This window comes from Canis lupus, chromosome 9 (genome assembly GCF_048164855.1).
Source record: "Canis lupus baileyi chromosome 9, mCanLup2.hap1, whole genome shotgun sequence".
Classification (NCBI taxonomy): domain Eukaryota; kingdom Metazoa; phylum Chordata; class Mammalia; order Carnivora; family Canidae; genus Canis; species Canis lupus.
In genome coordinates, this window is record NC_132846.1 from 19,180,138 (window position 1) to 19,198,864 (window position 18,727).

The 18,727-nt window shown below is 36.6% G+C and overlaps 2 long non-coding RNA genes across 4 annotated transcripts in view; both read left to right on the forward strand.

Annotated features, from left to right (window-relative positions):
- The window catches only part of LOC140639875 (uncharacterized), a 102,686-nt gene extending 99,658 nt beyond the window's left edge, over positions 1-3,028 (forward strand). For all 3 annotated transcript variants that reach the window (XR_012036522.1, XR_012036520.1, XR_012036521.1), the window contains 2 exons: positions 51-149; positions 1,721-3,028. This is a non-coding gene — a long non-coding RNA (uncharacterized lncRNA). The remainder of the gene's footprint in view (positions 1-50; positions 150-1,720) is intronic.
- A 4,715-nt stretch (positions 3,029-7,743) lies between these two features.
- Positions 7,744-18,727, forward strand: part of LOC140639876 (uncharacterized) — a 33,747-nt gene continuing 22,763 nt past the window's right edge. Inside the window, exons 1-2 of the long non-coding RNA XR_012036523.1 lie at positions 7,744-9,869; positions 18,403-18,536. This is a non-coding gene — a long non-coding RNA (uncharacterized lncRNA). The remainder of the gene's footprint in view (positions 9,870-18,402; positions 18,537-18,727) is intronic.

Below are 18,727 nucleotides of genomic sequence, written 5' to 3' on the forward strand. Positions count from 1 at the left end.
TATTAGTGACTATGCTATTTTTTTAAAGACTTATTTATTTACTTATTCAGAAGAGATACAGAGAGAGAGGCAGAGACATATGCAGAGGGAGAAGCAGGCCCTATGTGAAACTCAATCCCAGGACCCCAGGATCACGACCTGAGCCAAAGGTAGATGCTCAATCACTGAGCCACCCAGGTGCCCAGTAATTATGTTATTGATGGATTTATTCTTTATTTGGTTGTTGTAGAAGTTCAGGGTTGTTGGTTTATTAGTAGTAATTACTTCATTATTTTGGTGTAAACTTTATACAGGACGGTTTCCTGTGTATAATCTCAATTATAGACTGTTTTCTTCTGTCAAAACATAGCTTCTCTCCATGTAGATGACTGATGTTACTGATCAAAGACACTTGAGCATATCCTGGACTGTATTTGCTTTTTTTAAAAAAGATTTTATCCATTTATTTATTCAGAGAGAGAGACCATGAGTGGGAGGAGGGCGGAAGGGCAGAGGGGGAGGGAGAGAGAGAGAGAATCTCAAGCAGACTCTCTGCTGAGTGTGGAGCCTGGTGGGGCTCCATCCCACGACCCTGAGATCATGACCTGAGCTGAAACCAAGAGTCTGGTGCCCAACCAACGGAGCCACTCAGGTGCCCCATATCATAGACTTTCTAAGGAAGCTAAAGCAATAAGAATCCATAGTGAAAAAAAAAATCAGTGTTTGATTATGTATATGTTTAAAATTGTGGTAAAATTAACATAAAAAGTATACAAATCAAATGATATTTTGGGGAAAATATTTGCATCACATAGAAGTATACAAAGAATTTATGTAACTATTATACAGAGATATCTCATAAACTATTAAGAAAAAAAGAAAGTCTATACAGGCACATATCCACACAGCCAAATGAACATAAGAAAAGACACTGACATGGGTGCCTGGATGACTCAGTCGGTCAAGTGTCCAACTCTTGGTTTTGGCTCAGGTTTTGATCTCAGGGTAGTGAGATTGAGCCCTGTGTTAGGCTCTGTGCCCAATGTGGAGTCTGCTTGTCATTTTCTCTCTTTCCCTCTCCCTACTCTCTGCCCCTCTTCCTGCATGCTTTCTCTCTCTCCCTTTCTCTCTCAGATAAATAAAAAGGAAAAAAGGAAAGATGCTGAAAAGAGTGGGGAAATGGGTATTTTTATACACTGTTGGTGAAGTTTAGAATGCTACAATCCTTTTGGTTAAGAAAGTACAAGTATATCTTGGGAGAACACTACTAGTTTCATAGTTGGTCATAGAGAACTAGATCTTTCGCTAAATGAGGAGCCTTAATTCTATCAATAATTTATAAGAATATGTTTTAAAAATAGAAAATAGTTATTCCTTTCATTTACATCAGAAGATGCCAAGGCAGGGAAATTTTGGTAGTTACGGTTGGAGAGGAGAAGGATGGAGAAAGGGGCACTTTGAGAAAGCAGGTATGGATGGGGTGGCAGTTTGGATTACGGAAGTGTCACATGAGGTCTTGATGCCTAAGGAATGGGATGAAGCAAGAGATGGTACAAGTTTTTGATAACTTTTCATATTTGTCTTTGGTTCTTCCATTTGCTGTTTTGCCATGAAAATATCTTTCAAATTCTAGATGACTGAGTTCAAGTGTTAGGTCTGCTTTGGAGGGAGCAAAACTTCATTGGTTCTGCTGCCGTCATCCAGCATCTTCTTAACGATTCCCTTCTTTCCTTTCTTCCAGTGCCATGGAGAAGAGAACAGAGCTTGCACAGGAAAGGAGAAAACTATATTTGAAGCATTTACTGTCATAAAGTAGTTCTGCAGAAGGATTGGTTGCTCCGAGGGTCCCTATGTCTACTAAACCCTCCTTATTTTTACATGGCCATTCCACATCTCTCCAGATTTCAAATCAGCTGTCCTATGGATTAAGTTCTCTGATGAGTTCATAAAAAGTCATTAATTTTCTGTCTGTCCAGCTTTCTTCTTGTTGCAAATATGAGAGCTACAGTTTTGAGCTGCAGCTACAAGTGACAAGATTTTAAGTAATTAAGTTACTAAAGCAATGCAGGTAAACTGAATGATGATAAAAATTAAAGAAAAGTTGGCATAAATTTAAAGGATAGTTTAGAAAGGATGTATGAGTGATATAACTAAGAAGATAACATCAGTCCAAAAAATTTGTAAATACTTATTGAGCATTTACTAAGTGCAATGTATCTTATTAAGTGCTTGCCTAACTTTTAAAATGGAGTCTTTTCAATTTCAACTAACCACTTAACTAACCACTTCTAGTTAAGTTCTCTTATTATTCCCATTATGAAGAAACTGAGGCACAGAGAGTTAGGTTGACTTGCTGAAGGTCATACAATTAATCAGTTTTAGAACTGGGACTCTAATTCAGGAAGTCTGAATCCCCAGTCTGTCTTCATATAATAAATAAAATGAGGCTACCACTTTTTTCAGATATTAAAAGGAACTCAGTTGAACAAAGAAAGAACATGCTGTAAGAAATAGTTCAATAGCAGAAGATACTATAACAGTAAATGAAAGGAGACATATTCTCAGATTGAAAGGAAGGAAAGAAAAGGAAAGCCTGTGAGGATTTTAGAGCATCCTGACCATGGCAGCATGTCTGACCCAGGCAGACAGTTCTAAGAGTTGCTTGGAATGGTATTCAAGGTCCATAGGAACAAAACTGTCCATCTTATCTTACTTTTCTTGTATATACCCTCAGATGCCTCTCTATTATTCAATGGCAACTCCAGCTCTTGAACTCTGAAAATTCCACTGAAAGTGGTGAAGAAAGATTCTTATTTTAAATTATATCTTCCCACTCTTTGTGAGTATTATGTGCATTACATTTCTAAAGAATCATTCTCTTTGCCTGAGGAACAAGACAGTTTAAAAATAACTTGTGTTGTGATTAAAAAAGTCTTTGTATAAGGATACCTGAAAGAAAGTGTGTACAGGTATCTGTATAACATATAATGGATGATAGCTTTCTTTTTTCTTTTTTCAGATTTTTTTCCTGATTAAAATAACAAACTTACCCACTCCTCTGGCAATCACTCATTTCTTCTATCTATGAGTATGGGTTTTGATTTTTTTTTTAGATACAATATATAAGTAAAATCATGCAGTATTTGTCTTTCTTTGTCTGACTTATTTCACTTATCACATTACCCTTGCAGTTAATTGGTGTGGTCACAAATGGCATGATTCCATTCTTTTTTAAGGTTGAGTAGTATTCTAGTGTATGTGTGTGTGTGTGTGAGCATGCGCGTGTGTGTATGGGTATGTTTGATCTATCTATCTATCATCTATCTATCTATCTATCTATCTATCTATCTATCTATCTATCATCTTCATCATCATCATCATCTATCTATTATCTATCTGTCTATCTATCTAGATATCTATCTATCATCTATCTATCTATCATCTATCTATCTATCATCTGTCTCTCAGTTCTTTATCCATTCATCCACTGATGGACACTCAAGTTGTTTATGTATCTTGGCTATTATAAATAATGCTGCAATGAATATATGGGTGCATATATCTTTTCCAATTAATGTTTTTGTTTTCTTCAGATAGATAGATACTCAGTAGTGGAATTTCTGATCATGTGGTATTTCTATTTTTAATTTTTTGAGGAATTTCCTTATCGTTTTCTATAGTGGCTGCACCAATTTATATTACCATCAACAGTGCATGAAGGTTCCATTTTTCCTACATCCTCACCACTTTTTTTTTCTTGGTTTTTTTATACTAGCCATTCTGACTGGTGTGAGGTGATATCTCAGTGTGGTTTTGATTTCTGTGTCCCTGATGATTAGTGATATTGCAAATCTTTTTCATTTGTATGTTGGCCATCTCTATATCTTCTTTGGCAGGAGAAAGGTCTACTCAGATTTGCCCATTTAAAAAAAAATTAATTAATTAATTAATTAATTAATTAAGAGAGAGAGAGAGCAGGGAGGGGCAGAGGGAGAGAAAAATCTCAAGCATGCTTCTGGCTGAGTGTGGAGTCTGATATGGGGCTCAATCTCACAACCCTGAGGTCATGAACTGAGCCAAAATCAAGAGTCATCACTTAACCAACTGAGCCACCAGATGCCCCTTCTGTGTACTTTTAATTGGACTTTGTTGTTACTGAAATGAGTTCTTTATATATTTTAGATATTAATCTCTTATCAGAGATTGATTTGTAAATATATTTTCTCATTCATTTGGTTGCTTTTTTGTTTTATTGATTTTTGTTGTTGTGTGTGCAGAAGCTTTTGAGTTTGATATAGTCCAGTTTATTTTTGCTTTTGTTTCCCCTTGCCTTTGGAGTCAGATCAAGAAAGCTTTGCTAAGATTGATGTCAAGGAACTTACCAACTAGGTTTTTTTCTAAGAGTATTATGGTTTCAGGTCTTATATTAAAGTCTTTAATCCATTTTGAATTAATTTTTGTATATGGTGTGAGATGGTGGTCCAGTTTCTTTCTTTCTTTCTTTCTTTCTTTCTTTCTTTCTTTCTTTCTTTCTTTCTTTCTTTCTTTCTTTCTTTCTTTTTCTTCTTTCTTTTTCTTTCTTTCTTTCTTTCTCTTTCTTTCTTTCTTTCTTTCTTTCTTTCTTTCTTTCTTTCTTCTTTCTTTCTTTTTTTCTTTCTTCTTTCTTTCTTTCTCTTTCTTCTTTCATCCTTCCTTTCTTCTTTCATCCTTCCTTTCTCCTTCCTTCCTTCCTTCCTTCCTTCCTTCCTTCCTTCCTTCCTTCCTCTTTCTATCTTTCTTTCTTTCTTTCTTTCTTTCTTTCTTTCTTTCTTTCTTTCTTTCTTTCTTTCTTTCTTTCTTTCTTTCTTCCTTCCTTCCTTCCTTCCTTCCTTCCTTCCTTCCTTCCTTCCTTCCTTTCTTCTTTTCTTTCTTCTTTTTTTTTTTGTATGTGGCTGTTCAGTTTCCCCAACACCATTTATTGAAGAGACTACCCTTTCCCCACTGTATATACTTACCTCTTTTGTTGTAAAGTGATTGATCATATATGTGGTTTATTTCTGAGCTCTCTATTCTGTTTCATTGATCTATGTGTCTGTTTTTATGCCAGTATCACACTGTTTAATTACTATAGCTTTATAGTATAGTTTGAAATCAAAGAGTATGATACCTCCACATTTCTTTCTCCAGATTGTTTTAGCTTCAGGGTCTTTTGTTGTTCTATATAAATGTTAGAATTATTTGCTCTAGTTTTGTGAAAAATACCACCGGAATTTTGATAGGGATTGCATTAAATCTATAGATTGCTTTGGATAGTATGGACATTTTAACAATATTAATACTTAACAGTCCATGAGCACAGAATGTCTTTCCATTTATTTGTGTCTTCTTCACTTTCTTTCATTGGTAGTCTTATAGCTTTTAGTGTACAGGTATTTCACCTCAGTTAAATTTATTCCTAGTTATTTAATTCTTTTGATGTGATTTTAAATGGGATTTTCTTGATTTCTCAATATTTTTTATTTTTAGTGTATAGAAATACAACAGATTTTTTATATTAATTTTGTATCCAGAAACTTTATTGAATTCATTTATAATTTATTTTTTTAATTTTTTCATTTATAATCTCTAATAGTTTTTTTGGCAGGATCTTTAACGTTCTCTCTCTATATATTATTATATCATATATGAATAGTGACAATATTCTTCCGTTTTCAATTTGTTTGCCTATTATTTCTTTTTCTTTCCAAGTTGCTGTGGGTACAACTCCCAATTTTATGTTAAGTAAAAGTGGGGAGAGTGGGCATCTTTGTCTTGTTCCTGATCTTAGCAGAAAAGCTTTCAGCATCCCACCATTGAGTATGATGTCAGCTGGGAGTTTGTCATATAAGGGCTTTATTATGTTGAGGTATGTTGCCTCAATATCCACTTCGTTGAGAGTTTTTATTGTAAACATAAGTCGAATATTGTCAAATGTTTTTTCTATTGAGATGATCATATGATTTTTATATTTCATTTTGTTAGTGTGATATATCACCATGATTGATTTGCAGATGTTAAACAATCCGTTTCTCTGGAATAAATCCTGCTTAATGATGGTGTATGATCTTTTCAATGTATTGTTGACTTTAGTTTGCTAATATTCCATTTAATATTTTTACATCCATGTTCATCAGGATTATTGACCTGCAATTTTCTTTTTTTTGTGGTGTCATTGTCTGGTTTTGCTATCAGGGTAATGCTGGCCTCAAAAAATGAGTTTGGAAGCATTATTTCTCTTCATTTTGTTGGAAGAGTTTGAGATGGATAGATACTAAATCTTTGAATCCTTGATAGAATTCACCAGTGCAATCATTTAGTCCTACACTTTCATTTGTTGGGAAGTTTTTGATTTCTGATTCAATCTCTTTACTAGTGATCAATCTATTCAGATTTTCTATTTTTTTATAATTAAGTCTTGGGAGATTATAAGTTTCCAGGAATTTATCTATTTCTTTTAGGTTGCCTAATTTACTGGTATATAATTGAGCATAGTAGTCTCTTACAATCCTTTCTAATTCTGTTGTATTAGTTATAACTTCTATTTTATTTTTGATTTTATTTATTTGAGCCCTCTCTTTGTCTTGGTATGTTTAGCTAAAGGTTTGATAATTTTATCTTTTTAAGGAACCTGCTTTTAGTTTCATTGACCTTTTCTATTTTCTTTTTATACTCTATTTCATTTATTTATGCCATGATCTTTATTATTTTCTTCCTTACTAATTTTATACTTCCATTTTTTTTCCTTTTCGGTTTTCATTGGTTGTAAAGTTAAATTGTTTGAGATTTTGCTTGTTTCCTGAGGTGGGCCTGTATTGCTGTGAACTTCCCTCTTGGAACCACTTTCCTATAGATTTTGGTGTGTCATGTTTATTTGTCCCTTAGTATTTTTCATTTCTCTTTTGATTTGTATCATTAAGGTATTTTCCTGAGAGTTTGTCTTGTTCTTCCACTTGGAACATATTTTCCCGTTTCCTCATTTTGCTTGAATTTCTGTGTTTCTGTGGATTAGGCAAATAGCTACTTCTCTCATTCTTGAAGGAGTATACTTGCGTAGGTGATGATACTTTTTATCCAACTTAGCCTTGGTCAATCAAATCTTTTTGATTGGCTGAACCTTCTGACTTATTCTTGATATGTTCCTGTTGTTGAGGGTATGCCAAGACCTGTCAGGGATCCAAGGGGAAGGATCTCATTTAGCATCTAGTTTCAGGCTGATTAGAAGCCAGACCCTCTGGTAGCAGCTTTTAAAGTATATAAATATATAGTCCCGTGGGGCTATAATCCAATCCCTTGTTGGCCTCTAGACATGGAGGACTGGAGGTGTCTCCTGGGCTATCATTGCAAAATTCCGGGCACGAGTATATGAAGTCCTTTCTGTGAGATCTTGTTATCCTGCTATGAGGCCAAGGGAATGTGTAAGGATGGGGTCTCCCTTCCTTGCCTTTATGGAGTACCTTGTTAGCCTTTATGTATGTGGGAAACCTGAAGCTTGTCCTTCAGGTTGAAGCTCCAGGCTAAATAAATAGGCCATTTTCACAGAAAGACTGAGATTATATTTCAGTCTGCTCTTTATGCAATGCACTTGGGATGGTGGCCTGTGGAGAACTATTTTTTCTAATTGTAAATTCCCGAGGAGCCCAGGAATGCCAGCTTCCTTGGACACCAGGGCTGGAGGGGTCAAGGGGCATCCTCTGTGTGGATTGTGGGTACGTGGGCAGTGCTGGGGGAGGGGCACACTCACTAGTTTTAGGAAGGCAATGGGGTAGTTTTGCCTTCACTCATGGTGGGTTTTAGTAATGCAGCAGGACAGTGCCTTATCTGTGTGTGTGTGCTAGCTTTAGTCTGGGAGTAGCAGAACGCCTACTTGTCAACCCCATACAGGGAGTGAGGGAGTGCTATAACTCCCTGCAATGTAGCTTCAGCAAGGCAGTGGGACAGTGCCATGACAGCTCATTCTGCCAATCTTAGCAAGGTGGCAGGAAGGTGCTATATTTAAGTTTACCCACCTGTGCTAGCAGGTAGGTGGAAGTAAGAAAATGGCATCCACCATTGCCTCTGTCTCTGGGGAGAGTTTCAACTGTCCCTTGCTCCTTTGGCAGATGTTTTTAGATTAGCAAATAAATTGCCTTCAGATATAGTCTAGGCACATTTTGAATGCTGGTTTTTTAGCTGGGTGTCTGGGCAAGTGAGACTGTCCATGAGCCCTTTAAAAGGAAGCTCTTAGTTTTCTTGTAGCATGTTGGGTCACTTGGAAGTCTACGTCATTGGCTTTCTAAGCCAGATGTTTTGGGAGGCTCATTTTCCCTGGTGCAGATCCTAGGGTTTGGGTGCCTGGTGTGGAGCACTAACCCCTTGCTCCTCCAGGAGAAACACCAGACGAATGAGATCCCTCCCTATTGTGTCAACATGCCAGGGATGAGGTTTTGGGGAGATCATGTTTCTGCCTACCTGTTTTGATGTGGGTTTTTAAAAAATCCTTTATTGTGGAAGATAGTTCATCTAGTTTTAAGATCTTTTTCTGAGGGAAATAATCAATATGTAATGTAATTTGGTATGTCTGTGGGAGGAGCTGAATTCAGGATCTTCCTAGCTGCCATCTTATGGAAGTCTCCTCTATAGGTGACAGTTTTTAATTATGCTTGGGGGAGATAATTTGTTTAATATAGGAACAAAATATAGGTAAGAAAAAAATGGGGGATCCCTGGGTGGCTCAGCGGTTTAGCACCTGCCTTCGGCCCAGGGGGTAATCTTGGAGTCCCGGGATCGAGTCCCACATCAGGCTCCCTGCAGGGAGTCTGCTTCTCCCTCTGCCTGTGTCTCTGCCTCTCTCTCTCTCTCTCTCTCTGTGTCTCTCATGAATAAATAAATAAAACATTTTTAAAAAAGAAAAAATGTTATGCTAGATATATTTGGCATGTATTCAAATATATATGTTGTCAACAAGTTGGATAAATCCCCTAAATATAAAATATATAAAATTTGAGGGATGTAGTTGACCATAGGTCCTTTTTGGTAGTAATGGAGGGAGAAGGAGGCAGACAGGACTGGGGGCAATATTATTTTAATTAGAAGAATTTTTAACACAAAGTGTAAGGCAACATTCTCTTTACTGTGGATACTGGTTATGTTTAATACATACAGTGGGTGATTGTCAAGTGCTTATTTGTAAACATTTTATATACTCTTAATGCTGAAAGTGTGGGAACACTCAGAATGCCTGGGGAGGGGGGATTTGCAGAAATCTTACTGTAAGTCCAGCAATTACAGTAAAATTACTGTAATATTTTGCAACACCATTCTTTATTTCAAAGTCCAGCCTAGACTTTTAAAATATTTGATTATTGTTGGATTATAGCAAAATAACATTCTGTTGAAAACAGGCCCTCCCATCCAATTTTAAATGTATTGAGACAGCAGCAATGTCAGTCCAAGTCTGAAAATCTGCTTCTTTAACCTTTTTAGTGGATGAGCAGATCACATCATCAGAAAATATGAGATTGGAAAGTCTAGTAGGAAGTTTTGCTTTTAAATTTGTGTTAGTGTGGAGAGAAAGTGGGCTCTCCAGTGACTCTTTACCTGGCAGCACGAAGAGGGGCTACACACTGGCATCCCAGCTGGAGGAGCCAAGGGTTACCCAGTGCTTTTTATTTCAGCATTAAAATACTATAGAGAAAAGGGTCTGACTTCCCACCTTTAATATTGCTCAATCATTTCTTTTTTACTTCTTGCTTCAGTGAGCACAGTATGTGGTTTTCAGGGGGAATTTACTGAAAAGAGAACCCTTCACTGTTTTATGGATGGATTTTGGAGGAATCTACAGTCAATGCATATTTCTAAATTCCTTCACAACTGCTGTGATTCTCTAAATCTTGGTAAGGGCATGGTGAAAAATTTGCTCTTAATTTATATTTTAATGAGTGACAGAATATTTTGACATTAGCAAATGAAGAGAAATGTTTTGTATAACATCAGTGACTCAAACCATGAGTGTGGCTTTCTCTTTTGGCCAATTGTACTGAGCAGGTAATCATAATCAAATAGCAGGGGTGTGTGAAGCACAGGACAATTTTTTTTTGAAATTTTCTGGGTAAGTGAGATCATTTGTGTCAGTCTTGTTATTAGAATGGTTATCTGCTTTCTGTGTTAGGACTGTGCTCTCCCCACTTTCTTTTTCTTGCCCGAATTTACCCAAAATATTTTTGCAAATGTATTTATGATTTGGAGTCTAGAATTATTTTTGGGTTTCAAGTTTTTGCTTTCCATTTAAGGGCCACTCTCAGCATTTCACCAACATCTCCTAAACCATAGTGAGTAAAGGATGACAAGAAACAAGACAGAAAGTGTTAGTGTGTTAAGGAAAGGTCCAGTGTGGAGCCTTTTTGTCTTATGGCATGGGAAAGGCCATGCTTCTGGTGACTGTATTCATCAGCTATTTGGATTCTGCTTCATGCAGATTCTGATTTAGGGCATATGGTATCATCTTTTAGCTGGCTTAAAAAAGGTTTACACCAAATGTAAATGTATTTTTTGGTAAATCCTTGAAAATGAATTTATATTAATCCAGGTAATTCTCTGGATCAGAAATTTAAAATTCTGAAGGAGGTATGTGTAACAAGCATAAATGAATGAAGTACATCATGTTTAGACTAATATTGCCTTTAAAACCACTGTGTGAGGGGATCCCTGGGTGGCTCAGCAGTTTAGCGCCTGCCTTCAGCCCAGGGAGTGATCCTGGACTTCCGGTTCCACATCAGGCTCCCTGCATGGAGCCTGCTTCTCCCTCTGCTGTGTCTCTGCCTTTCTCTGTCTCTCTCTCTCTGTGTCATGAATAAATAAATAAAATCTTAAAAAAAATAAATAAAATCTCTGTGTGAACCTAAAATACACATATACAAATAAAGAGGCCCCCCTGGCTGACTGCGTGTGACTCTTGTTTTATACACACTTTATCTTCTCACAGTAATAATGCTTAACTGGGTAATAGAGCTTTTTTTTCTCCTAGTCCCTGAAAAACCAACCTCTCAGCTGTAGACCCCATTTTTAGCTAGGACAAATATCATCTTATTTAACAAATCTTTCTGTAAGTGGCTAACCTAGGAAGGTACTGCTCTCTGTGGTCTCAATTGCCTAATAGAAGGTCATTTAATTTAAGTCCAAGGACCCTGTGGGAAAAATCCCAATTGGTTACTGTGCCTGTGGTCTAAATAAGGTGCTTATTAGCTGCTCCTCACAAGAAGAACTAGTTTTCAGATCTTCACCCACACCGCCTTAGTTAAAATTGAAAATTTCCTGCTTGGTATAACAAGAAAGGCAATTCAGTTCTGCTATTCCTAAATATTATTAGAAAAACTCTGCCCTTAGATACAGTTTAATTCCTGAATAGGACTGTTGCTGGGAGAACTGACTGAATATGTTATATATTGACTTAAACATTTATTGTGAAAACATGATGTATTTGCAAAGAAGTTCTGAAATCCTATGGTATACATTAAGTATTGCTTCTTTTGTAAACATTCAAAACCCATATAACTATCATTTTCAAAAATAGAGTTTGCAAAATTAATTAATTGGAGGCTTCTCCACTTCAGGTATAGACAGTTATCCAGGAATCTGCAAAGGCCTCATCTTGCAAAATTATTTAAGCACATAATAATTATACCTTTCACATGTGTAAGACATCATATAGATTACTCACTCTGAACAAGACTTTACTGGGGCACCTGAGTGGCACAGTTGGTTAAGCACCTGGCTCACATTGTGATCTCAGGGTCCTGATCTCAGGTTTCTGAGATTGAGCCCCACATTGGGCTTCATGCTCAGTGTGGAGTCTGTATAAGACTCCCATGTGAACATTGCTTCTATAAACCTTGGGGTGCAGGTGTCCTGCCATTTCATTGCATCTGTATCTTTGGGGTAAATCCCCAGCAGTGCAATTGCTGGGTTGTAGGGCAGGTCTATTTTTAAGTCTTTGAGGAACCTCCACACAGTTTTCCAGAGTGGCTGCACCAGTTCACATTCCCACCAACAGTGCAAGAGGGTTCCCCTTTCTCCGCATCCTCTCCAACATTTGTTGTTTCCTGTCTTGTTAATTTTCCCCATTCTCACTGGTGTGAGGTGGTATCTCCTTGTGGTTTTGATTTGTATTTCAAACTGTGGAAGGAGCCTCAGTGTCCATAGACAGATAAATGGATAAAGAAGATGTGGTCTATATATACAATGGAATATTACTCAGCCATTAGAAATGACAAATACCCACTATTTGCTTCAACGTAGATGGAACTGGAGGATATTATGCTGAGTGAAGTAAGTCAATCGGAGAAGGACAAACATTTTATATTCATTTGGGGAATATAAAAAATAGTGAAAGGGAATAAAGGGGAAAGGAAAGAAAATGAGTGGGAAATATTAGTGAGGGAGACAGAACATGAGAGACTCCTAACTCTGGGGAACGAAAGAAGGGGTAGTGGAAAGGGAGGTGGGTGGGGGGATGGGGTGACTGGGTGATGGGCACTGAGGGGGGCACTTGACGGGATGAGCACTGGGTGTTATGCTATATGTTGCAAATTGAACTCCAATAGAAAAAATATACAAAAAAAAAGATCTTTTGTTAGGAAAAAAAGACTCCCGTGTGCACTCGCATAAGTCCCCACCATGTGCACATGCCCTCTCTCAAATAAATAAATAAATCTTTATAAAAACCAAACATCTATTAAGGCAAATTATAAGTAACTCTGCCTTTCTAGCTATAAATAAGCCTTTCCATTTCCCATGAAAGTTTATTATTATCCTCTTTATGTGGAAGAGTAAATGGAGGCAAAGACTGAGCATTACTAGTAGGTCTATTGACTGCCTCGATTGATTAGTATATTATAAAGGGATTAATACCATTGAATAGAGTATAACTTTGATATTTATGACTCATCTCCAGTAATGCTGAATTATTTGTCATGTCAGCAAAATGAAATCATATTTACATTTACAGTAAAAAATACCCTCTATAATGGTTTTAAAACATGGACAACCAATTTTCTGATACAACTCCATTAAGAGGTGACATCTTCATCTTTTCTGGAGCCAGGACTCTGATTTCTTAACCAGTAGAATAGTGAAAGTCACTCTGTACGGTCTTTGGCCTAGGTTTTAAGAAGTGGCAGCTTCCCCTTTCTGTCTTTTGGGATGCTTGATCTTGGAACCCAGACACCATACCCCGAGGAAAGGAAAGCATCCAGATAGAAGCATCATGCAGCATTCAGTGCACAGCTGTAGCTGAACTTCTAGATTATAGCCAGCTTCAACATATCAGCCATGAATGAACCATTTTGAAAATGGATCATCTGGTCTTCAGCTGAGCTGCCATTGATGCTGCTGTATGGAGCACAGATTAGCCATTTCTGTTGATCTCTGCCCAAGTTACAAATTCAAAAACAAAAACAAAAATGACTATTGGTGTTTTTAAGGCACCTAAATTTTGAGGCGATTTTTTTCCTGCTCTAAGAAAATGACAACATTCCCAGGTCCCTTCTTTAGTACAGCAAAAGTTAGGTACTACTTGAAATCTCAACTTTTGATACTATATTGGCTTACAGAAGAAGAAAGTGGACATACCAGATTTCTGAAAAAGCTCTCAGTTTTCACTAAATATTGGTGGAACTCTAATTGTTCTAGGATGATGCATCACAGCCTAATGTAATCTACTGACCATCTACTAAGTGCCAAGCACTATTGTAACTTCAATGGAGGCCGCTTTGCTGTTTTTAGTTCTGCTTGAGCTACCGGTTCACTATTGGCCATTTGACAGATTATTCTGTACTAATGAGTCCCATTTCCTCGTCTGTAATATGAGATAAACATTCAAGTCCTTCAGGTCTAATATATTACTTATGATTCTAAAACTTTAGCTGCTCCATTTAAAAATCCAAATGTTTATTGCTCTTCCCTTCATTATTGGAATATTCTTCACTTTATAGCAAGTATTTCATTCCTAGGAAGGGTTGAAAGTAGTTTAACCTGATGTTAAACTCTCATGTTCTCCAATTAATGACAGTTATCCAACCTAAATTTAAAACCACAAAGATAAAAGGACCCAGAAGCTGAGATGAGGAAGCTCTGATGGGCAAGTGAAAATAGGGCCAATAATATTTGCTTCATAGGGTTTTCAGAAGATATAATAAATGGTAAAGCTTATAATTTAGAGCCTAACACTTAGTAGACCCCCAACAAATATTTTCATTCCTTTTTTCCTGAGAAGCAATCCAGACTAATCAGTTTTTGAAAGGTAAAATTTTGGTCATGGAGTTGCATAAGATGCTTTTCCTAATTTCATAAGTTTCTTAGTTCTAAATGCCCTACATTAAAAGGTTGTTATAAATATATTGTACTTCCTTTGTCCATCTACATTGTCTGATTTTTTATTTAAGGATGCAAGCTAGGATATGTTTGATGAAAAATTTATTCTAAGGAAATGCCTGAAGAGATGAACTATGGCATGGCATTTTATAAAATTCATAAATTGTAGTATTCTCTTATTGGACACATCTTAATTAACAATGTATTGTTGTTGGGGTGCCTGGTTGGCTTAGTTGGTTAAATTTCTGCCTTCGGCTCAGGTCATGATCTCAGGGTTCTGGGATCAAGCCCTGTGTCAGGCTCCCTGCTCAGCGGAGAGTCTGCTTCTCCCTCTCACTCTGCCTCTCCCCAGTGTTCATTCCTTCTATTGCTCTCTCTCAAATAAATAAATAAATAAATAAATAAATAAATAAATAAAATCTCTAAAGAAATAATATATTGTTATTTCCTTGAGTGTATTAGTTATCTATTGCTGTGTCACAAATTATCCCAAGACTTGGTGTTTAAAACAACAATAGATATTTATTGTCATTCAATTTTTATGGATCAGACATTTAGGAGTGGCTTAGTTGGATGTTTCTGACTTAGGTCTCTCATGAGATTGTAGACAAGATGTCAGCCAGTGCTGCAGTCATCTGAAAGTTTGACTGCAGCTGAAGGATTTGCTTCCACTGATTCACTCTAGTGCTGCAAGTTGGTGCTGGCTATTAGGAGAGATCAGTTTCTTACTATGCCAGTCAGGTCCTGATTTCTCCATAGAGCTACTTCAGCATCCTTATGAGAAAACATTTGATTCTCTGGGAGAGCAAGGAGGAGCAATGTCATTGACGGCCTAGACTTGCAACTCAAACTCTAACACTTGTATGATATCTTATCAATTACACAGGTCAGTTCTATTCATTTTGGGAGGGAACCACCCAAGGGCTAGATAACTAGGAAATAAGAATCATTGTTGACCATCGTGGATGATGGTTACCATGTCAAGGTTTTAGCTTAGTCTCTTTTGTCTTATCATTATACAATATACTCTCCATGGATAAACCCATCCATATACCATCACATACTTTACATACCATCATTTAAGCCCATATATACTCCCAAGTATATAAATAATTTTAGATTTTTCTTCTTCAGACTTCAATGAATAATGCCAATAGGGCATTCATTTTACCCGACTGATATTTACTGAGTAATCACTGGAACCAAGCCTTCAACTAGTCTGGGTAAACAAGAGAGACCTCCTGTCCTCAGGGAGATCACTATTTGGTGAAGCAGGAGGAAAATAAGTAAATAAAGATTGCATTCTGTAGTTAGCATAATCAAAGCAGTATACTGCTGTGATAATAGGGTGTATGGGAAGAGAGGAGAGGGTTAGCTATTGTAGATGCAGTGGAAAAAGATGTACTCTTTGAACAAGTGACATTTAAGCTGAGGCTGGAGGAAGATGTGAAGGGGTGTAGGGTAGAAACTGTTCCAGGTGCTGAGAACAGTGAGTGCAAAGTCCCCAAGGTAAGGAAGAGCATAGTGTCATGTAGAGAATGTCAGAACTATTGTGGCTGGAGCATTGCGAGTGAGAGAGAGAGAGAGAGAGTGCCAAGTGATAAAATTGGTGAGGTAGGTAGGGACTAGATCACTTAGGTACTTGTAATCCAGAGCCTTATAATGTATGTCATGGGTTTTGAGTATAATAGGAAGAGAAAGGGATTTTATGCACTGTCCAGTCATACAGTGTATGTGTATATATATATATATATAGTAACAAGTCCATATGTAAGATTGTTATTCTCTTGTCTGCTCTGAATTGCTAGTCCTTAATGCTTCCTGAATCACTGAATAGCAGCACCATCCACCATTTAAGAGTGTATAGACTCTGGAGTTAGGCAGACCTTGAGTCCTGTCTCTATAGCTTACTAACAAAGAGATCTTTGAAGTGTTATTTATTTTGTCTGATCTCTAATTTCCTCACCTTTAAAGTGGGAATTGTGGTGATGATTACATTATCAGGCACTTGGTCATATTTGATACATGATAGCTATGATGAATATTTTCTTTAAACAGTGAAACTGGGCCCTCTGAAGTATTTCCAGCTCGTGTTCTTTAGTTTACTTATGAAATATCTATCCAAATTCTATTTTCATGACCGGCAGTTTAGAATACAGAATCTGGTGCAGCATAGGGCTTTTACTACAGGGCAAAATAATTTCCTAGTTAAGTCATGTGCTAAAATGGGTTTTAAAATATTAGGAAAAATTTTGAGATTCACTTTACTGTTCTTCCTCCCCAAATTGGCTTGGGATTCTTGTTTCTAATCTGTGAATTAACTAGGTTCATTGTGACTAGGCTTTGAGTACAAGCCGGTGTTCTAAGTCCAAACTTGGACTCACCATCACTAAGTCCAGTATTTCTTAATACTAAGTTCAGTATTTATTTTTTATTATATATTCTTAAAAGTATTGGCTCCTAAAGATTTCTGTAAAAAACTGATTTAATGGAGACACTGCATATTGTTTCCCTCCCTTGGAAACTTAAAATGATGATGAACAGCTATGGTTCAATGGAAATCTGTTTAATAGTGTTTAACTCATTATTTTCAAATATATTTGATCATAGGACTCCTTTTAAAAATTTTATTCCCATGTATCCTGTTTACCTGCTCTTCCTTACCACTGCCAGTCATGTCTTGCCAGTCATGTTCATGCCTTTTCTGGCCTCTAGATTTATTTGTAACATTTATTTTTTGTCATTTTTATAGTCATTCTCCAAAAAAGCCCTTTATTTTCTAAGTTATTATACTAATGTCTGATAAACTCTCTTTCCTAGTAGTCTCAGAAATTAGAAGTGCTTAGCATCAAATTTAGTTTTAGTTGGTACAAACTCCTTCCACATCTCTTAATCAGTCATCCTATTCATATTACCCTTAACTGAACATATGAGTACCAAGGAGTTCATCACTTCAAAGGGCTGCCTTCTTCGTTTTGGGCAGTTCCAATTTTTAGGAAGTTTTTTCTTTTACTGAAACCAAATGTGCCTCATTATCATTGGTGGACCTACTTTAGTCCTTGCATTAAGTTGTTGTCATGTCCTGTCTATATCATCCCTTTTTTCAGAACAGCTCTGCAAGTGATATTTCCTGATACTTGGGTTCCAGTATTTATACCTAGAACTTAAATCCTCTTTCCACCAAAATGGTATTAAGTTTGATTTGGGCTACAGCTGGTCACAGTAGCATGATCAGAGGTTGGATCATGCAATGGAAGTTAGCCACTCTTTGCAACTCTAGAGAAAATATGATGCACCAAGCTTGCTTTTTCTGTACTCCTTTCTCCATTGCATGGATTCCCTTCCTGTTTTTCTTATTTATATGTGCAGAACTTGCTTGCTCTTTTCCTCAGTTAAAAACATATTTTCAGGAAAAGATTTGGTTTTAATTACTTGTATATCTGTTGGGAATATAATGTGCTATCATTCTCAAGTTTATACACACTTTAAGCATTAATACTATGTGTTGCATTGCTCTGTTGTGTAGAAGGAAGTTTAAGTGACAAAAACCATGTGAGAGAAATTTTGGAGGGCTGGGCAAGAGATTTATATTGACTTGCTGAAAATCATACAAATATTTTGGTTGCCTGTTTTCTTGCTTTAAGCCCGTTCCTATAAATTCTTCTAAACATTGTGTTTCTTTAAATAAATTCTGTAATGCATCCTGCCTAAGGATTCTCCCCTATGATGTTTCTTATGCTTTAAATCATTGTGCTCCTGATATCAAAGGAGAGTGAATGCATAAAGCCCTGGGATCTGGAGGTGTGGTTTTGAAGAACAGTGCTTAGGACAAAACTGATTCTTCTGGGAAAGTTTTTCTTCTCTTGTACACTAAAATTAATTTAATTTAATTCAAAAGATAGATGAAAATGGAAAATTATTGTGAAAGTCTTATCCATACAAGGCAGTAATGGTGGCATAGTACTAATCTAGAGAATAACTAATCCCTTTTGATGAACGACACATAAATAAATTCATTCCAAACAGACATTTATGCATGTCCATCTTCTATTGTTTCAGGGTCACTTTAATACTGAAGCATTTTATTATAAATGAAGCTGTCCTATGCAATATAGACTCTCCCAGAGAGACACTAACTCCAAATTCATCACTGAAATCAGCCCAAGAGAATATCCTTCTTATCTAGGCATTTTGTGAGTATACAACTTAATATTTCATTGTGATAAACAGTCAAGGATTCTGAACAAAGATGAATATAATTTATTCAAAGTCACCTTCATACAAATGGCAATTTTGGATGAAAGTAGAAACGCCTATTTCTTAATCATAGTTTCTTCATTTTTTCTGGTAGTCCTAGAAGTTCTAACGCTAGATGCTGGTGGTA